This window comes from Salmo trutta, chromosome 5 (genome assembly GCF_901001165.1).
Source record: "Salmo trutta chromosome 5, fSalTru1.1, whole genome shotgun sequence".
NCBI lineage: Eukaryota > Metazoa > Chordata > Actinopteri > Salmoniformes > Salmonidae > Salmo > Salmo trutta.
Genome location: NC_042961.1, coordinates 37,233,567 through 37,252,952, shown reverse-complemented (window position 1 = coordinate 37,252,952; position 19,386 = coordinate 37,233,567).

Genomic DNA, 19,386 nt, shown 5'->3' with positions numbered 1-19,386 from the left:
TGTTTTTCCAAGTGATGGTCTGATTAGTCACCCCCTGGCATCTATTCAGCAAATAATGACCATGCACTTTGTCAGAATAACCTGACCTCATGTAGATCAAAATCAAGAGCCCCAATCCCAAGAAAAACACTTAAACATTTCCCAGAAAAACAATACAGTATCCACGCAAATTTGAGAAGTGTTGCTTCCATGACTACCATAGCCATGTTATCCTTCTCATTCAACTCATGCTGGTTTCACAGACACATATCTAATTTCACTAGTATTGAACTAAAAAGCATGGTTCAAGGAGATTCTCCAATGAAAGTATTACCCTAGTGTCTGAACACTAAGTCCCCCTGAAAGTCACATTTCTAGTTGGGGCGATGCAGTGCAGACTCATCATCCCAGATGGCAGCCAGCCGACGGTGGAAACCCCTGTGGTATGGAGTCATGGCTGGCATGTTGCGGAGGAAGCAATTGTGTGGAGTATGAATAAAACCTCCTAATCTTCCAATCTAATCTGCAGAAAATCAAGATCGAATCCACTGAACTGAAGCTTGGTTTTCTCTGATTCCCCCAGTACTCCTGAGGAAAGAAGCTTTCTGAGATGTGGAGCGAGTAGAGGGAGGGAGGGAGAGACTCGAGCGAGGGAGAGAGAGGGCAGGGGATGGAGGAACCATGCTGGTTCCTGAGATTACCGGAGAGGGAGGTCTGAGAGTGAAGGAAGGAGGGAGGAAGATCTAGAAAGAGAGAGAGGGAGAGAGATAAAAACGAGAGAATCCTACTGAAAACAGATGATATTGCTAGGCAGTAAGGGGTGTCGTCTGTGCTCCATCATTATACTTTTGCTGAGAGTACTAAATAAGAGGAAGATGCAGGGTAGAGAAAAAATGTAACAATTAACTTCAGAGTGAGTGCCAAAAAACAGTCAACAGAAGGGGAATCAATTGGAATGAGGCCCTTACTTTGGATGTGAACAGTTCATTCGAGATGCAAACCTTTTGGGACACCCCTTTTTCAGAGCATTGGCCATGCTTAAAGGCCTTGAGTGACATCTGTGTCGTGACAAGCCTAGTAAATCTGCATCTGGACAGTTGTCCTTCATTTTACCACTCTCCCATCAAAACCAATCAAATGGTATTACAAGGGTATAACATTCTGTCTCTTTTCATGAAAGTCAGATTTGGGGAAATGGAAGAGAGAACAGCATTGCTTCCAATAACTTTATATCAGTGTGCCCTCAAACAACTTTCTGATAAATCTAGTCGGAATCCAACAATGCTTCGAGGTAAAATATATCCGACTTGCAACCACCTCACACTGTTGCCATTATGCAATGTGTTTTGTAAGTGCTTCACCCCAAGTGGCTACTCCTCTTTCTTGGCTCACAAAAGAAAATCCACAGCAGTTTTCAGAAGAACTGTGAGTGACAGCATACTGCCTGCTGTTCTCTCCTCCATTTTCCCAAATCTGACTTTCATGAAATGAGACAGAATTTGCACTTGTGTGTATGCTAGGCAGGCTAGGTACCTCCGGGGGCTGCAAATTCATATTTCTTTGCCACCCTAGTGGTCCACAACAGCAGACGCTAACTCAATTTCACACCCGAAACCCTTAGAGATACTCAGGTATACACAGCAACTGGCACCAGATGCTTGGTACAAGTGCAGGTACTTTTATGAACACCAAAACTCCTGCTGTTGCCACACTCCCTAATGTTTCCATAGCACTGTGCTAATATGATGTTAACTGCGATATTCACAGCAACAACTCCAGTTTGTTATAAAATGAGGTAAATATTTGCCCTGAGGGTGTTGGAACAGTTTTTTAAACAGATGTGGGTCAAACTTAGAGTGGAGGAAACCAACAGTGAGGACTAAACTGAAAGGTGATGGGCACCAAGCCAAGGTTCTCAGAAAGGCAATACAAAAATACATCTTCTCTGACACCTGCATGATGCAAATTACCATCATATAAGTTATAGGTAACACGGTTTAGGTACATTATACTTAAAGTATACAGAAAATACTGTATAAAGTAAGTAATTTTGACTTTTTTTATAAATATTGCTAATAAATATGTAATCAACTAAACAGTTTTCTTGGCCTAAGCCATATTCCATTAATACATGGGTGGAACAGGCGAGGAGAAGAACTATACAACATAAATGCTTTATAGTGTACTAAATGTGTAAGTTTGGACCGGACCAGTTAGTGGGAGATTTAAGGATTTTCTACTTTACCAGGTATCTGAAATATACCTTCTACAGGTAAAACCACAAGGCCACTCTCTGATCTGAGCGAATGCTACCGTACCTGTAGACTTCCAGGCATTGCGCTAATGCTAATCAGCATTGGTTCCCGAAACTACCTCTAACTTCCTTTGTACTGCACGCAGAGACATCAACTGGTATCAATGAGTTCATCTGACTCTGAATCTCACAGTATCCCTTTAAGTGTTGCTGATTAAATATGAATCTGATGATTTACTTATTTACCAATATCACTACAGATTACATATATCTGGACTATATGGTCTGTAATATAGCTGTTTTGAAGATCTTATTAATCAACTTTGTTCCAACTAAACATTTCCAAACTGTTTCTATTTAGACTACCTTCTGGGTTTGAAAAATGTAAAATAAGATATGGATTAATTGCTATAAAGTATGTTGTGAAATCAGGGAAAACAAATGTCTGAGTACAGCACTAATCATTTATTTTCACTACTATATGTACTGCTCCAAAAAATAAAGGGAACACTTAAACAACACAATGTAACTCCAAGTCAATCACACTTCTGTGAAATCAAACTGTCCACTTAGGAAGCAACACTGATTGACAATACATTTCACATGCTGTTGTGCAAATGGAATAGACAACAGGTGGAAATTATAGGCAATTAGCAAGACACCCCCAATAAAGGAGTGGTTCTGCAGGTGGTGACCACAGGCCACTTCTCAGTTCCTATGCTTCCTGGTGGATGTTTTGGTCACTTTTGAATGCTGGCGGTGATTTCACTCTAGTGGTAGCATGAGACGGAGTCTACAACCCACACAAGTGGCTCAGGTAGTGCAGCTCATCCAGGATGGCACATCAATGCGAGCTGTGGCAAGAAGGTTTGCTGTGTCTGTCAGCGTAGCGTCCAGAGCATGGAGGCGCTACCAGGAGACAGGCCAGTATATCAGGAGACGTGGAGGAGGCCGTAGGAGGGCAACAACCCAGCAGCAGGACTGCTACCTCCACCTTTGTGCAAGGAGGAGCAGGATGAGCACTGCCAGAGCCCTGCAAAATGACCTCCAGCAGGCCACAAATGTGCATGTGTCTGCTCAAACGGTCAGAAACAGACTCCATGAGGGTGGTATGATGGCCCGACGTCCACAGGTGGGGGTTGTGCTTACAGCTCAACACCGTGCAGGACGTTTGGCATTTGCCAGAGAACACCAAGATTGGCAAATTCGCCACTGGCGCCCTGTGCTCTTCACAGATGAAAGCAGGTTCACACTGAGCACATGTGACAGACGTGACAGAGTCTGGAGACGCCGTGGAGGACGTTCTGCTGCCTGCAACATCCTCCAGCATGACCGGTTTGGCGGTGGGTCAGTCATGGTGTGGGGTGGCATTTCTTTGGGGGGCCGCACAGCCCTCCATGTACTCGCCAGAGGTAGCCTGACTGCCATTAGGTACCGAGATGAGATCCTCAGACCCCTTGTGAGACCATATGATGGTGCGGTTGGCCCTGGGTTCCTCCTAATGCAAGACAATGCTAGACCTCATGTGGCTGGAGTGTGTCAGCAGTTCCTGCAAGAGGAAGGCATTGATGCTATAGACTGGCCCGCCTGTTCCCCAGACCTGAATCCAATTGAGCACATCTGGGACATCATGTCTCGCTCCATCCACCAACGCCACGTTGCACCACAGACTGTCCAGGAGTTGGCGGATGCTTTAGTCCAGGTCTGGGAGGAGATCCCTCAGGAGACCATCCGCCACCTCATCAGGAGCATGCCCAGGCGTTGTAGGGAGGCCATACAGGCACGTGGAGGCCACACACACTACTGAGCCTCATTTTGACTTGTTTTAAGGACATTACATCAAAGTTGGATGAGCCTGTAGTGTGGTTTTCCACTTTAATTTTGAGTGTGACTCCAAATCCAGACCTCCGTGGGTTAATAAATTGGATTTCCATTGATTCATTTTATGTGATTTTGTTGTCAGCACATTCAACTATGTAAAGAAAAAAGCATTTAAGAAGATTATTTCATTCATTCAGATCTAGGATGTGTTATTTTAGTGTTCCCTTTATTTTTTTGAGCAGTGTATAATAGCCTGCTTTACCCAATTCAATCAATCGCCATAAGATGAGTATTGATGAATAATTATTTATGCAAATCTTTCGCTGCACAGGTACAGTATGTACTTGGTAAAACATGATCTACAGTATGTGCAACTGTGGGTAAAGTAGCCTAAGTAGGCAGGACCCCACAGTGTGGGCAATAAAGTGGTTGAACACAGATTACAGGCATTAGTATTCCACGGCTAAATCTATTTATTTATTTTATTTAACCTTTATTAAACTAGGCAAGTTAGTTAAGAACTGTCACAATGGGTGGCTTGTGGATTCCGAAGAGTCAGGCGCAGGAGACAGAAAGATTCCGTTAATGAATTTAATAAAAATATCCACGCGGAAAATATGCAAGGTATGGAGTGCAAGGTGTGCAAAAGTAACGCACCACCCTTAAAACCTGTTGGGGCTAGGGGGCAGTATTGAGAATTTTGAAAAAAATAGGTGCCGATTTTTAACTGCCTCCTACACCAACTCAGAAGCTAGGATATGCATATTATTGTTCAGGTTTGGATAGAAAACACTCTGAATTTTCTAAAACTGTTTGAATGGTGTCTGTAAGTATAACAGAACTCATATGGCAGTCAAAACCCTGAGACAAATTCTGACAGGAAGTGGATACCTGATTTGTTGAATTACCTTTAAGCCTATGCCATTGAAACACACAGGGGCTTATTAATCGTTGAGCACTTCCTATGGCTTCCACTAGATGTCACCAGTCTTTACAAAGTGGTTTGAGTCTTCTACTGTGAGAACTGACCGAACAAGAGCCTTGGAACGGTGGTGGCCGATAAGACTCTGGCGCGCGAGTTCATGTTGGGTACTCTCGTTCCAATACGTTTTAAAAGAGAATGCAATCGTCCGCCTTGAATATTATTCATGTTCTGGTTGAAAAAGGCCCTAATGATTTATGCTATACAACGTTTGACATGTTTGAACGAACGTAAATATTTTTTTCCCCCTTTTTCATGAAGACAAGTCCGGCGGGCGTAGTTCATGTGCTAACAACACGGAGCTTTTTGGACATAAATTATGAGCTTTTTCGAACAAAACTACATTTGTTATGGACCTGGGATTCCTGGAAGTGACATCTGATGAAGAGAATCAAAGGTAATGGATTATTTACATAGTATTTTCGATTTTAGATCTCTCCAACATGGCGGTTAGTCTGTATCGCAAAGCAAAGTGTGATTTCCCAGTAAGGTTATTTTTAAATCTGGCAAGTCGATTGTGTTCAAGAGATGTAAATCTATAATTCTTTGAATGACAATATAATATTTTACCAATGTTTTCAAATAGTAATTATTTAATTTGTTGTGCTGATTGACTGGCGGTATTGGAGGGAAAATATTTCCTCAACATCAACGCCATAGTAAAACGCTGTTTTTGGATATAAATATGAACTTGATAGACAATACATGCATTTTTTGTTCTAACATAATGTCCTTGGAGTGTCATCTGATGGAGATTGTCAAAGGTTAGTGCATAATCTTAGCTGGTTTTCTGCTTTTTGTGACGCGTGTCTTTGCATTGACAAAACATTACACACAGCTATTTTCAATGTACTGTGCTAACATAATCTAACTTTATGCTTTCGCCGTAAAGCCTTTTTGAAATCGGACAACGTGGTTAGATTAAGGAGATGTTTATCTTTCAAAGGGTGTAAGATAGTTGTATGTTTGCGAAATTTGAATTATGACATTTAATTGTTTTCAAATTTGGCGCTCTTGATATTTCACCTGATGTTGATAGGGTGTACCAGGGGTGGGACGCTTGCGTCCCACATAGCCCCAAGAAGGGACGCAGCCCAAAAGGAATAGCGTAACTCCACAATATACAGTACCACATGAAACACACCCTGACAAACGAACAATCCCGCACAAACAACAAACCTAACTAGCTAGCCTAAATACCCCTCCCCACTAACAACGCTTCGGTGGCGCGCCCGAGCGTTGTGATAGCACAGCTCCCACCCCAGCCTCGGACGCATCCACCTCTACTATGAATGGCAAAGAGGGATCCGGATGCGCCAACACTGGCGCATCGGTGAACAGAGCCTTCAGCCAACTAAAGGCCCTGTCCGCCGACCACCGCAGCCGCGCTGGGCCCCCCTTCATCAGTGAGGTAATGGGAGCCGCCACCTGCCTAAAACCCCGGATAAACCTCCGGTAGTAGTTGGCAAAACCCAAGAATCGCTGCACCTCCCTCACCGTGGTGGGAGTCGGCCAATTACGCACGGCCGAAATGCGGTCACATTCCATCTCCACCCCGGACGTGGAAATGCGATATCCCAGGAAAGAGACGGCTGGTTTGGAAAACTCACATTTCTCCGCCTTGACGTATAGGTCATGCTCCACCAGTCGTCCAACCACTTTACGGACCAGAGACACATGCTCGGCTCGTGTGGCGGAGTAAATCAGAATATCATCGATGTATACCACCACACCCTGACCGAGCAGGTCCCGGAGAACATCGTTCACAAAGGATTGAAAGACAGCGGGAGCATTCTTTAACCCATACGGCATGACGAGGTACTCATAATGGCCAGATGTGGTACTAAATGCTGTTTTCCACTCGTCTCCCCCACGGACACGCACCAGATTGTAAGCACTCCTGAGATCTAACTTCGTGAAGAAGTGCACCCCATGAAATGACTCTATCGCTGAAGCGATGAGAGGTAGCGGGTAACTGAAAACGACCGTGATGGCATTTAGACCTCTATAGTCAATGCACGGGCGCAGACCCCCCTCCTTCTTCTTCACAAAGAAGAAGCTCGAGGAGACGGGTGAGTTAGATGGCTGGATGTATCCCTGCCTCAAGGACTCAGTGACGTATGTTTCCATAGCCACCGTCTCCTCCTGAGACAAGGGATACACGTGACTACAGGGAAGTGCAGCGCCTACCTGGAGATCTATCGCACAGTCTCCTCGTCGATGAAGTGGTAAATGGGTCGCCTTCGTTTTACTGAAGGTGATAGCCAAATCGGCATACTCTGAGGGAATGTGCACGGTAGAGACTTGGTCTGGACTCTCCACTGTAGTCGCACCGACGGAAACCCCTATGCATTTGCCCAAGCACTCCTTTGACCACCCCTTAAGAGCCCTCTGTCCCCATGAAATCTTAAGGCTGTGAGTAGCTAGCCAGGGGATCCCTAGTACCACCGGAAACGCCGGGGAATCAATGAGGAAGAGACTGATACTCTCCTCATGACCCCCCTGCATTTTCATTACCAGCGGCACGGTCGCCTCCCTGACCAGACCGGACCCTAGTGGTCGACTATCTAGGGCGTGCACGGTGAAGGGTTGGACCAACTGAACCAAGGAAATCCCTAACTTAGTTGCGACCCCACGGTCCATAAAACTCCCGGCCGCGCCTGAATCGACTAGTGCCTTAAGCCGGGAGTGAGGGGAAAAAGCGGGAAAGGACACTAATACATACATGTGACTGACAGAGGAATCTGGGTGAGGCTGGTGCTGACTCACCTGAGGTGTCAAAGAAGTGCTCTGCCTGCCATCTAGACTCCCGGGTGAGTTCCTCCAGCGGTCCACAGTGTGTCCTCTGCAACCACAGGCGGTACCGGAGAAACCCCCCCCTCCGACCTTCCTAGTGGCAGCCCCCCCTATCTCCATGGGCGTAGGAGCAGGAGGGCTAGAAGGTGGAATGAGCAGGGCCCGGTTCGGACGCCCGCGGGCCACCAGCAGATTGTCCAAACGGATCGACAAGTCAATCAGCTGGTCCAGAGAGCCAGCAGTGTCCCTACATGCTAACTCCCGGCGGACGTCCTCCCTTATACTACACCTGTAGTGATCTATAAGGGCCCTCTCATTCCACCCCGCCCCAGCAGTCAGGGTCCGAAACTCCAGAGCAAAGTCCTGCGCGCTCCTCGTCTCAGGTGGAAGAGCCGCTCCCCCGCCGCTCTCCCCTCCGGGGGATGATCGAACACTGCCCGGAAGCGACGGGTGAACTCCGGGTAGCTGTCCCTGGCTGAGTCCGGACTATCCCAGACGGCGTTGGCCCATACCAGGGCTCTACCCGTGAGACACGAGACGAGGACGCTGACACTCTCCTCCTCCGAGGGAGGAGGACGGACGGTCACTAGGTACAACTCCAGCTGGAGTAAAAACCCCTTACATCCAGCGGCCGTGCCATCATACTCCCTGGGAGGGGAGAGTTTAACCCCGCTGACACTGGCTACTGGAGATGCTGGTTGAGGTGTCGGCTGTTGGACCGGCTGGTTAGTGGGGCCGGAAGCGCTTCGGTCCCAACTCTCTAGGCGTGCCAGCACCTGGTCCATAGCAGTACCCAGACGGTGGAGGAGGGTGGAGTGTTGATCGATCCGCTCCTCTATGGACGGGGCTGGTGTTGACGTTCCTGCTGACTCCATGGCCGTTGCGGGATTCTGTCACAATGGGTGGCTTGTGGATTCCGAAGAGTCAGGCGCAGGAGACAGAAAGATTCCGTTAACCTCTCTGGCGCATGTGGGACGAATTCGTCCCACCTACGTAACAGCCACTTCAATCCAGTGGCGCGAATTTTTAATCGTTTGAAATACTATTACTTCAATTTCTCAAACATATGACTATTTTACAGCTATTTAAAGACAAGAATCTCGTTAATCTAACCACACTGTCCGATTTCAAAAAGGCTTTACAACGAAAGCAAAACATTAGATTATGTCAGGAGAGTGCCCAGCCAGAAATAATCAGACACCCATTTTTCAAGCTAGCATATCATGTCACATAAACCCAAACCACAGCTAAATGCAGCACTACCTTCAGGTATTTCGCGGGTTCTGAGAGCCTATTGGAGCCCTAGGAATTGTCACGTTACAGCTAAGATCCTTACTTTTCAATAAACAGATGCAAGACGCACGACTCCTTGTCAGACAGGCCACTTCCTGCATGAAACCTTGTCAGGTTTTTGCCTGCCATAGGAGTTCTGTTATACTCACAGACACCATTCAAACAGTTTTAGAAACTTTAGGGTGTTTTCTATCCAAACCTGAACAATAATATGCATATTCTAGCTTCTGAGTTGGTGTAGGAGGCAGTTAAAAATGGGCACATATTTTTTCCAAAATTCTCAATACTGCCCCCTAGCCCAAACAGGTTAATGAATTTAATAAAAATATCCACACAGAAAATATGGAAGGTATGGAGTGCAAGGTGTGCAAAAGTAACGCACCACCCTTAAGAGGGTGTGAACGATGCTGAATAGGTGTGAACGATGCTGAATAGGTGTAGACAAAGAGGGTTCTCCAGTAGTAGTACTAAAACATCCAAAGGCCATTTTCTCAATAGTGAGTTTACAAAATGATCAACTTTCAAATCAGAATTACTTTCCCATTGTTCCTCAAATGTAGTATATGATATACCATTATGTAGGTCTGACTCTCTACTTTTATCCAATGTAAAAAACACAATTTGAAATTTTGCTACGTACAGTAAGACCGATTTGAGTCAGTCGGTCACAAAAATCCTAGATACTCTATTGCACGCAGACATTATCGTCAGTGGAGGAGAAAGTGTAGTGTGACACTGTGTGTTTCATTGTGTTTGTGTGTTTGATTCAATTTTTTCTGCTGATGATGGGCAGTACTTGCAGGAGGTATGTTTGTAAATGTACTTAATCGCGCTACTGTATGTACAATATTATATATCAATATCAATACAATATTGATTCCTTCTTGATTAATAAATGAAACAAAAATGTTTTGTTTTTTCTCTTTAATACTAGCCACCTAGCATATTTATGAAGTTGGCTTTAGCTAGCCAGCTACAGTAGATTGGTTCCCAATCTCCCAACCTCACAACAAGCTGTACCAAGCCATTTTAGGCTATCAATCAAGTTAGAGTAGCTTGTCTTATTATCTTAGCTGGGATGCCTGCTGGCAAGTTTGTTAGACTTTAGAAAAGCATGAAATTACTAAATGTACTGAATAAGACTCAAATGTCTTTCAATCTTTTACCCATATTTTATCAGAGGGGCAGAGAAGCATACTTAGTTTCTTAAAAAGAAAGAAACATCAGTCAGACAGATACAGACAGCTCAAGTTAATGCTTAGACATACAGGAAAATACTTATGATAATATCATGATATTTGTGTAGTATTGATGATGGATGTAATATCCTAGGCATGTTAGTGCAGTATATTATAGATGTATGATTTACAACAGAATGACATACTCTTAAATAACCTAACAATAAAAATAAATATATTTTGTAAAATTGGTCATAATGATTATGGCTCTAGATTACAGGAAAAAGCTGTTTCAGGTATTTGTAAAAAGCAAAATTCTTCAACTTCCGGAGGCCCCCTCCAGACCACCTCCCTTCATCCTCATGTACTCCATACCCCCTCTAAAATAATGGGTGCATGACGCCCCTGTCTGTGTGTGTGCTCTGTGCACAGAGGCTAAATTATGTTTGTAACGGCGGTGGAAGTGTGTGTGTGCGAGTGTGTGTGTGCTGGTGACAGATTTTTCTGCTGACTGTGAGCACGGTGAGCACCACTTGTTTTCGCGCCAAGCTATTACTTAATTCATTGACATTTTGTGTAATTGCCCCGGGGCAGTTTGCAGAGGATGTATGGAGCTCTAACAGGATTGGATTAGAAAAATACAATTACCATTTCAGAGTTAAGGGGAATAATCTTTGAGGACCTTCAACACAGAGGAAACAGAAGGGAGAAGAGGGGGCGGGGAGCGGTGGCTCGAGGTGGTTCGTATCGGTAGGAGGTTGAATTTCACAGGAAATTCAAATGTGCTAAGGTTTACCAGGAGAGAGTGTGACGAAGGTGTGTGTGGTGGGGAAAGGGAGGAGGGGGTTTATATTTTCTTGCTGGTGGTTTATCACGGTGGCTGGCCACGGCTGCCTCAGAAATGGCCTGTCAGGCTTTTTGGATATGTCGATGGGGAGATAATGACATGTTGAAAGACTCTGAACCACCGCCTTGTCACCCACTTGGTAATTGCCTCTTCTTCCAGATTATTGTCTCCAGCTGCTCTTCTCATCACTGATATTCTCTACTTTTATAATCTAGAGGTGTGTGGGGGGGTTGTGTGTGTTTCTGAGAGAGAGAGAGAGAGAGAGAGAGAGAGAGAGAGTGCATGTGTGTCTGTGCCTGTATTTGTGTGAGAGAGAGTGAGAAAATGTGTTAACTGTTACCCAATAATCTCATTACAGGATGTCAAAAAGAGCAAGACATTAGAGAACCAAGTCAGTTAGACATTTTTAAGATTTAACAGTATGACAGAACATATTGGTCCAGTTCATTTGCAATCTAAGGTGTGATATTGCTGAGTGTGTTATTAGTTTCCCATCCTGATGAGATTTAGGCCATTAGTGCAACTCACAGAGTTGAGAGCTAAAGACCACTGCTTTATGGATCCATCTTCAAACCTCCTAATGAGTCGTGGCTGAATACTGTCACTGTTCAGTCCGATGTCTAGCTTATGTTCGGTATAGACAACATTAAGGGTGTCCATTACTATACCAGTCTTAACAGAAGGTCTATGATTTTCTGCCCTTGGTTCATGAAAGTGTTTACGGTATATTGATTGCTATGAATGAAACATTTGACAAACACACCCTTTCATAGACAATCCATTATTGATGAGCGATTGGTGCTTACCAACTTTTTGTAGCTAACTCGAGGTGGGAGAGCACTTTTTTTTCTTTTCTCAAGTTTTGCACACATGAAAGGATGTTTTATTGATTGTGAAAGATGTGTGTGGGGAACATTTTTGCTCCAAGTTCCAAGACAATGCAGATGTGCTATTCAGCCAGGCAACAGGCAACAGGTGTTGGTAGAGATTAAATGTCATAATTGAGCGAGACACACACATATACACACACAAACACACACCATCTGCATCTTCTTTTCTCAGTGCTTAAGTTTCTATCATTCAGAGTGACCTTGTAGTCAACATTTGTCTTTATTTGAGGGCAAGTCCTTGCTGGCACTTCTGTGGTTTTGTCAGAGGATAGTCTCACAGATGATTTATCAGGCATAATATTAATAATATTCATGAATAATGCTGGACTTTGGCCACCCCTCTCTGACCTTTGGCTAACCTTTGCATACATTTTGAATGGATAATTTGCTTGCACAGGAAAGTTAGGCTTTGTCCACAAGCTTGGTCATGCCTCTCTACTTTTGGTAACTTCGCTGGACGTCCTTGCAGTTTTGAGGGATAACATTCTATGGAACAAAATTCATTTTAAATTAACTGAATGAATATAGGATAACAAATATGAATTAATAAAAAAGCCCAGGCATGGTGAACTACGTTTTGTCACAAACCAATGTAATGTTGAACCCAGTGAACTCTTCATAACATTTTGCCCCTTTCCTTGGCAGTAAATATTTCCCAATGACGCTGATGATTGAATTCTCAAGCAGTTCTTGACCTTTCAGTGGTTCTGTACGGTTCTTGTTTAACAAGCGTCATAATGTCCGTTGCTTGCATTAAAAAAATAAAAAATTACGAGGGTGAAGACCTTCTCAAAATGTCAGTTTCCCGAAGACTAACTAACGATGGAATGCATAAAGGTTATGACGGGGGTAGCCGGTCGTATTTCACAACATTTCAGTATTTAATCCATTCTGTAAGGATGCGAATGTGTCAATGACTGCTGCTGGCATAACCTGACTTTTAACTGGCTTCCATTACAGTTTCCTGATTTATCTCTTAATTTTCACCATTGGACCAAAATGACTTATTTCCCTCTCTTGAAGGGTACTGGAGTTGTGAAGTTCCTATCGTGACCAAGGTGTTACAAAACATGTACTGTCCTTCAGTAATCACATTCTGTGCACACATCCCTGTACTTTAAATCTCCTACCTACACCATAAAATTATATGGATTTGGGCTCTAAATTGTAGGCTCTCTGTACCAGTTGCGGTTTCTTATTACCAGCCCATATCATTCGGATGTGATAAGTTCTGTACCCTTTAAAGCACAAGAGGTTTATGGCACCTTAATTGTGGAAGATAAGCTTGTGGTAATGGCTGGAGAGGAATGAGTGGAATAGTATCAAATACAGCAAACACATGGCTTCAATGCAGCCTCCACTGCTTTAAAGAGCTTTCTCCAAAATGGCCACCAAGTATATTCATGTATTTACATACCAAGTCCCTTGGAAAGGTTGCTTCTTTACATCTTACCCCTTTATCTGCCTTTCCTGAGGCTTTTATGTTATTAGCTGTGGACTTCCAAAGGAAAAAGCAGGCTCATTAGTTTGCTCTTCTTCTCCCGTTCCTGTTTGGTATAATCTCTCTCCCATCCCACTGGGCACAGATGTCTATTGAATGTCTATTCCACGTTAGTTCAATGTAATTTCATTGAAAAAACGTGGAAACAACGTTGGTTCAACCAGTGTGTGCCCAGTGGGAGGTAACCACATCATGTCTGGTAGATTTTCAATTACCCAAGCGCTCCTGTCCTCCACTTCACTGTCTCAGCAAAAATTCATCACCCATGTCCCACTTTACCACTCATGGAGACCATCTGAGTTCCCTCTATCTTTCTCTCTTTTTCCCTTTCTCTGGTTCTCTCTTTCACCATTAGCAAAACTGTCAGGAGACAAAACTCTGCTGCTCTGCTCCTCAAAAGCCGCATCATTTCAAATAATTTCAAAGTATTTGTTGTTGATGTTGTTGACTCTTTTTTTGACGAGTTGGGATAATGTACCAGATGACTTCATATCAAGGTTAAGCCTATTCATATGAATAATGTGAGTTCTGCTGGGTCATGATGGGGATAAAACATACTTTTTACATAACACACACGCATATAAACTTTACATTCAGTTAACAATATTTCCCATCCCCTCCAACCTTAGTTATTTCCCCCCTCCTTTTTGGCCTTGCTATTTTGCTTCTAATTCATTAACTCTGCGGCAGTAGCAGATGCATTATCTGCCCAACAGAGAAATTCCTTGTACATTTAACAAAATGTACTGTATGTATTTGTGATTGTGCGAGCGGCGGGGTGCACTGATATCTGCCACTCTCAGCAGAACCGGCTGGCTTTGTTTGGCCACTCCAAAAGGTGTCGTCTCCGAGCCTCGACACCTCTGCAAGCAAGACGTTCACAGTCAGTCTCCCTCCTGATTCGATTAAAATAATCAACAGGGAGTGAAATATATCCATATTTCTGTGTATACTGTAGCTAGCTATCCGTGTCGCCGAGACGTACTATACGGTACTGACACATAGACACTCATTCAGTTTTGTTATCATGTGAGGTTGTGAAGAGAGTCACTGCCATCTCTTTTCTGTGTACTAACATCTTTATCAGTGTTGGGGGTAACTCGTTACAGTAATACTATTACTTTTTGTGGTAACGAGTAATATAACAGAGTTAGTGTTCTTTTCATATTTGAGTAAAAGTAAAGATACCACTTGAGTATCAAAAGTGAATGTAATTGCTAAAATACACTTCAGTATCAAAAGTAAAAGTATAAATCATTTCAAATTCCTTATATTAAGCAAATCAGACAGCATCATTTATTTATTTTATTTTATTTGTATTAAGGGTAGCCTGGGGCACACTCCAACACTCAGACATCATTTACAAATAAAGCATTTGTGTTTAGTGAGTCCTCCAGATCAGAGTCAGTAGGGATTACCTGGGATGTTGTCTTGATAAGTGCATGAGTTGGACCATTTTCCTGTCCTGTTATAAGCATTCAAAATGTAATGAGTACTTTTGAGTGTCTGAGAAAATGTATGGCGTAAAAAGTACATTATTTTCTTTAGGAATGTAGTGAACTAAAAGTAAAATCTGTCAAAAATATAAATAGTAAAGTACAGATACACCATTAAAATATTTAAGCAGGACTTAATAGTATTTTTACTTAAGTACTTTACACCATTATATTACAGTTACTGATCAAAGAAATAGGTTGTTACTTTTTTTAATCGTTCATATAACAGATCCAAATAATTAATTATTAATCCCTCTCTGTTGGCGTAATATAAAAAAATCACACTGCCCCAGATTCTATTTGTTTTTGTCCTCTCACCAAGTTCCTGTTTATGCACACACTACTACTAACTGCTTTAGTGAGGGAGATGAAAATCAGTGTGTAAGTACCCCCATTTCTTTGATTTGGTAGGACAAAATGACAAGAATATACAGTTGAAGTCAGAAGTTTACATACACCTTAGTCAATTACATTTAAACTCAGTTTTTCACAATTCCTGAAATTTAATCCTAGTAAAGATTCCCTGTTTAGGTCAGTTAGGATCACCACTTTATTTTAAGAATGTGAAATGTCAGAATAATAGTAAAGAGAATGATTTATTTCAGCTTTTTTTTCTTTCATCACATTCCCAGTGGGTCAGAAGTTTACATACACTCAATGAGTAATTGGTAGCAATGCCTTTAAATGTGTAACTTGGGTCAAACATTTCGGGTAGCCTTCCACAAGCTTCCCACAATAAGTTGGGTGAATTTTGGCCCATTCTTCCTGACAGAGCTGATGTAACTGAGTCAGGTTTATAGGCCTCCTTGCTCGCACATGCTTTTTCAGTTCTGCCCACAAATTTTCTATAGGATTGAGGTCAGGGCAGTGGCTTGGAGCAGTGGCTTCTTCCTTGCAGAGCAGCCTTTCAGGTTATGTCGATATAGGACTCGTTTTCCTGTGGATATAGATACTTTTGTACCTGTTTCCTCCAGCATCTTCACAAGGTCCTTTGCTGTTGTTCTGGGATTGATTTGCACTTTTTGCACCAAAGTACGTTCATCTCAAGGAGACATAATGCGTCTCCTTCCTGAGCGGTATGACGTCTGTGTGGTCCCATGGTGTTTATACTTGCATACTATTGTTTGTACAGATGAGCGTGATACCTTCAGGCATTTGGAAATTGCTCCCAAGGATGAAACAGACTTGTGGAGGTCTACAATTTTTTTTCTGCGGTCTTGGCTGATTTCTCTTGATTTTCCCATGATGTCAAGCAAAGAGGCACTGAGTTTGAAGGTAGGCCTTGAAATACATCCACAGATACACCTCCAATTGACTCAAATTATGTCAATTAGCCTATCAGAAGCTTCTAAAGACATGACATAATTTTCTGGAATTTTCCAAGCTGTTCAAAGGCACAGTCAATTTAGTGTATATAATCTTCTGACCCACTGGAATTGTGATTACGTGAAATAATCTGTCTGCAAACAATTGTTGGAAAAATGACTTGTGTCATGCACAAAGTAGATGTCCTGACTGACTTGCTAAAACTATAGTTTGTTAACAAGAAATTTGTGGAGTAGTTGAGAAATTAGTTTTAATGACTCCAACCTAAGTTTATGTAAACTTCCGACAACTGTAAATATAAAATGTAAACTGTGCCCAGGCGGGAAACACCTCTCCACATGACTTCCCAATCTCATGAATCACCTGCAAAGGCAACAAGCCAACACAAAACTCATAGCAAAAGACCCCCGAGACCAGACCACTGCTGCTGAAGATGAGTGTAGGCCAACCTCATCTATCCAACCAAAGCTAGATTTTAATTGTTCAGGAAGACAGGCTATAACCCAGGGAGAGCTGAACAAGCTTGTAGCTCGGTATGTAGTAGAGAAAATACATTGAGTGAGGACGCGCAACATTTTGGGGTGTAACGCAAAAGTAATATAATGAGTAGTGTTGCGAATTACTTTTCCCAGGGAGTAATAAGTAAAGTTATTTGTTATTGTTGAAAGATGTAACGAGTAATAGGTAATATATTACTTTTTCAGAGTAACGACCCTAACACTGGAGTTACCACCACCCATCGTCCAAACACCCCACAAAGTGACAAAAAGTGGCTGATCTCTTCTTGAACAAGTCACAAAGAAAAGGCACACACTGGCAAAACCTCCATCTTATCACATTTAGCGTCAGTTTTATTAACATTTCTAATTCCCCTAGATGTATTCCCTCCAAAGGATGCCACATAAAGGGTAAACAGATCCAAACTCAGCTAAAGTTACACTGTAAGCACACTCGTCATACAGCCTCTCTTTATAAAAGGCCCTGGCACAATATATATGGGCTAACATACAGTTGTGGCCAAATATCTTGGCATTCTTGCACTTTTGTTAACCTGTTGGGGGTAGGGGGCAGTATTTACACGCTCCGGATAAAAAACGTACCCGATTTAATCTGGTTATTACTACTGCCCAGAAACTAGAATATGCATATAATTATTGGCTTTGGATAGAAAACACCCTAAAGTTTCTAAAACTGTTTGAATGGTGTCTGTGAGTATAACAGAACTCATATGGCAGGCAAAAACCTGAGAAGATTCCTTACAGGAAGTGGCCTGTCTGACCATTCCTTGAGCTTCTTGCCTCTGTTTATTGAAGACTGAGGATCTTTGCTGTAACGTGACACTTCCTACGGCTCCCATAGGCTCTCAGATCCCGGGAAAAAGCTGAATGATATCGAGGCAGCCCCTGGCTGAAACACATTAGCGCGTTTGGATAGTGGCCGATCAGAGGGCCATCAGACTAAGGCTCGTGCACGAGGGGATCCCATGCTTTTACTTTCTCTCTCGTTGAATGTAAACAGGGTTTCCCGGTCGGAATATTATCGCTTTTTTACGAGAAAAATCGCATAAACATGTATTTTAAACAGCGTTTGACATGCTTCGAAGTACGGTAATGGAATATTTAAAAAAGAATTGTCACTAAACGCGCCGGGCGCGTCACCCTTCTTTACCCTTCGGATAGTGTTTTGAACGCACGAACAAAACGCCGCTATTTGGATATAACTATGGATTATTTGGAACCAAACCAACATTTGTTATTGAAGTAGAAGTCCTGGGAGTGCATTCTGACGAAGAACAGCAAAGGTAATCCAATTTTTCTTATAGTAAATCTGAGTTTGGTGAGTAAGAAACTTGGTGGGTGTCAAAATAGCTAGACTGTGATGGCCGGGCTATCTTCTCAGAATATTGCAAAATGTCCTTTCACCGAAAAGCTATTTTAAAATCGGACATAGCGATTGCATAAAGGAGTTCTGTATCTATAATTCTTAAAATAATTGTTATGTTTTTTGTGAACGTTTATCGTGAGTAATTTAGTAAATTCACCGGAAGTGTTCGGTGGGAATGCTAGTCACATGCTAGTCACATGCTAATGTAAAAAGCTGGTTTTGATATAAATATGAACTTGATTGAACAAAACATGCATGTATTGTATAACATATTTCCTAGGAGTGTCATCTGATGAAGATCATCAAAGGTTAGTGCTGCATTTAGCTGTGGTTTTGGTTTTTGTGACATATGCTAGCTAGAAAAATGGGTGTCTGATTATTTCTGGCTGGGTACTCTGCTGACATAATCTAATGTTTTGTTTTCGTTGTAAAGCCTTTTTGAAATCGGACAGTGTGGTTAGATTAAAACCTCTTACATCTTCACGTTCCGCTAGCGGAACGTCTGCTCCAATATCCAATGATGGGCGGGGCGCGAAATACAAACTCCTCTAAAATCCGAAAACTTCCATTTTTCAAACATATGACTATTTCACAGCTATTTAAAGACAAGACTCTCCTTTACCTAACCACACTGTCCGATTTCAAAAAGGCTTTACAGCGAAAGCAAAACATTAGATTATGTCAGCAGAGTACCCAGCCAGAAATAATCAGACACCCATTTTTCAAGCTAGCATATCATGTCACATAAACCCAAACCATAGCTAAATGCAGCACTAACCTTTTATGATCTTCATCAGATGACACACCTAGGACATTATGTTATACAATACATGCATGTCTGTTCAATCAAGTTCATATTTATATCAAAAACCAAGTCAAGTTCATATTTATATCAAAGGTATTTGAATATCGCGCCACAGGATTCCACTGGCTGTTGAGTAGGTGGGACGCAAGCGTCCCACCTAGCCCAAAGAGGTTAAAAAAAATGTAGTGTGTTTGCAGACATTACTGTAGTATTTACTACAGTGCTTTTTTTGCTATTTACTATAGTATTCTATAGTACACTACAACATTCTATAGTAAAACTACACAATATTGAGGGATACTACAGTCTGAGGTATAGTATTCTACAGTATACT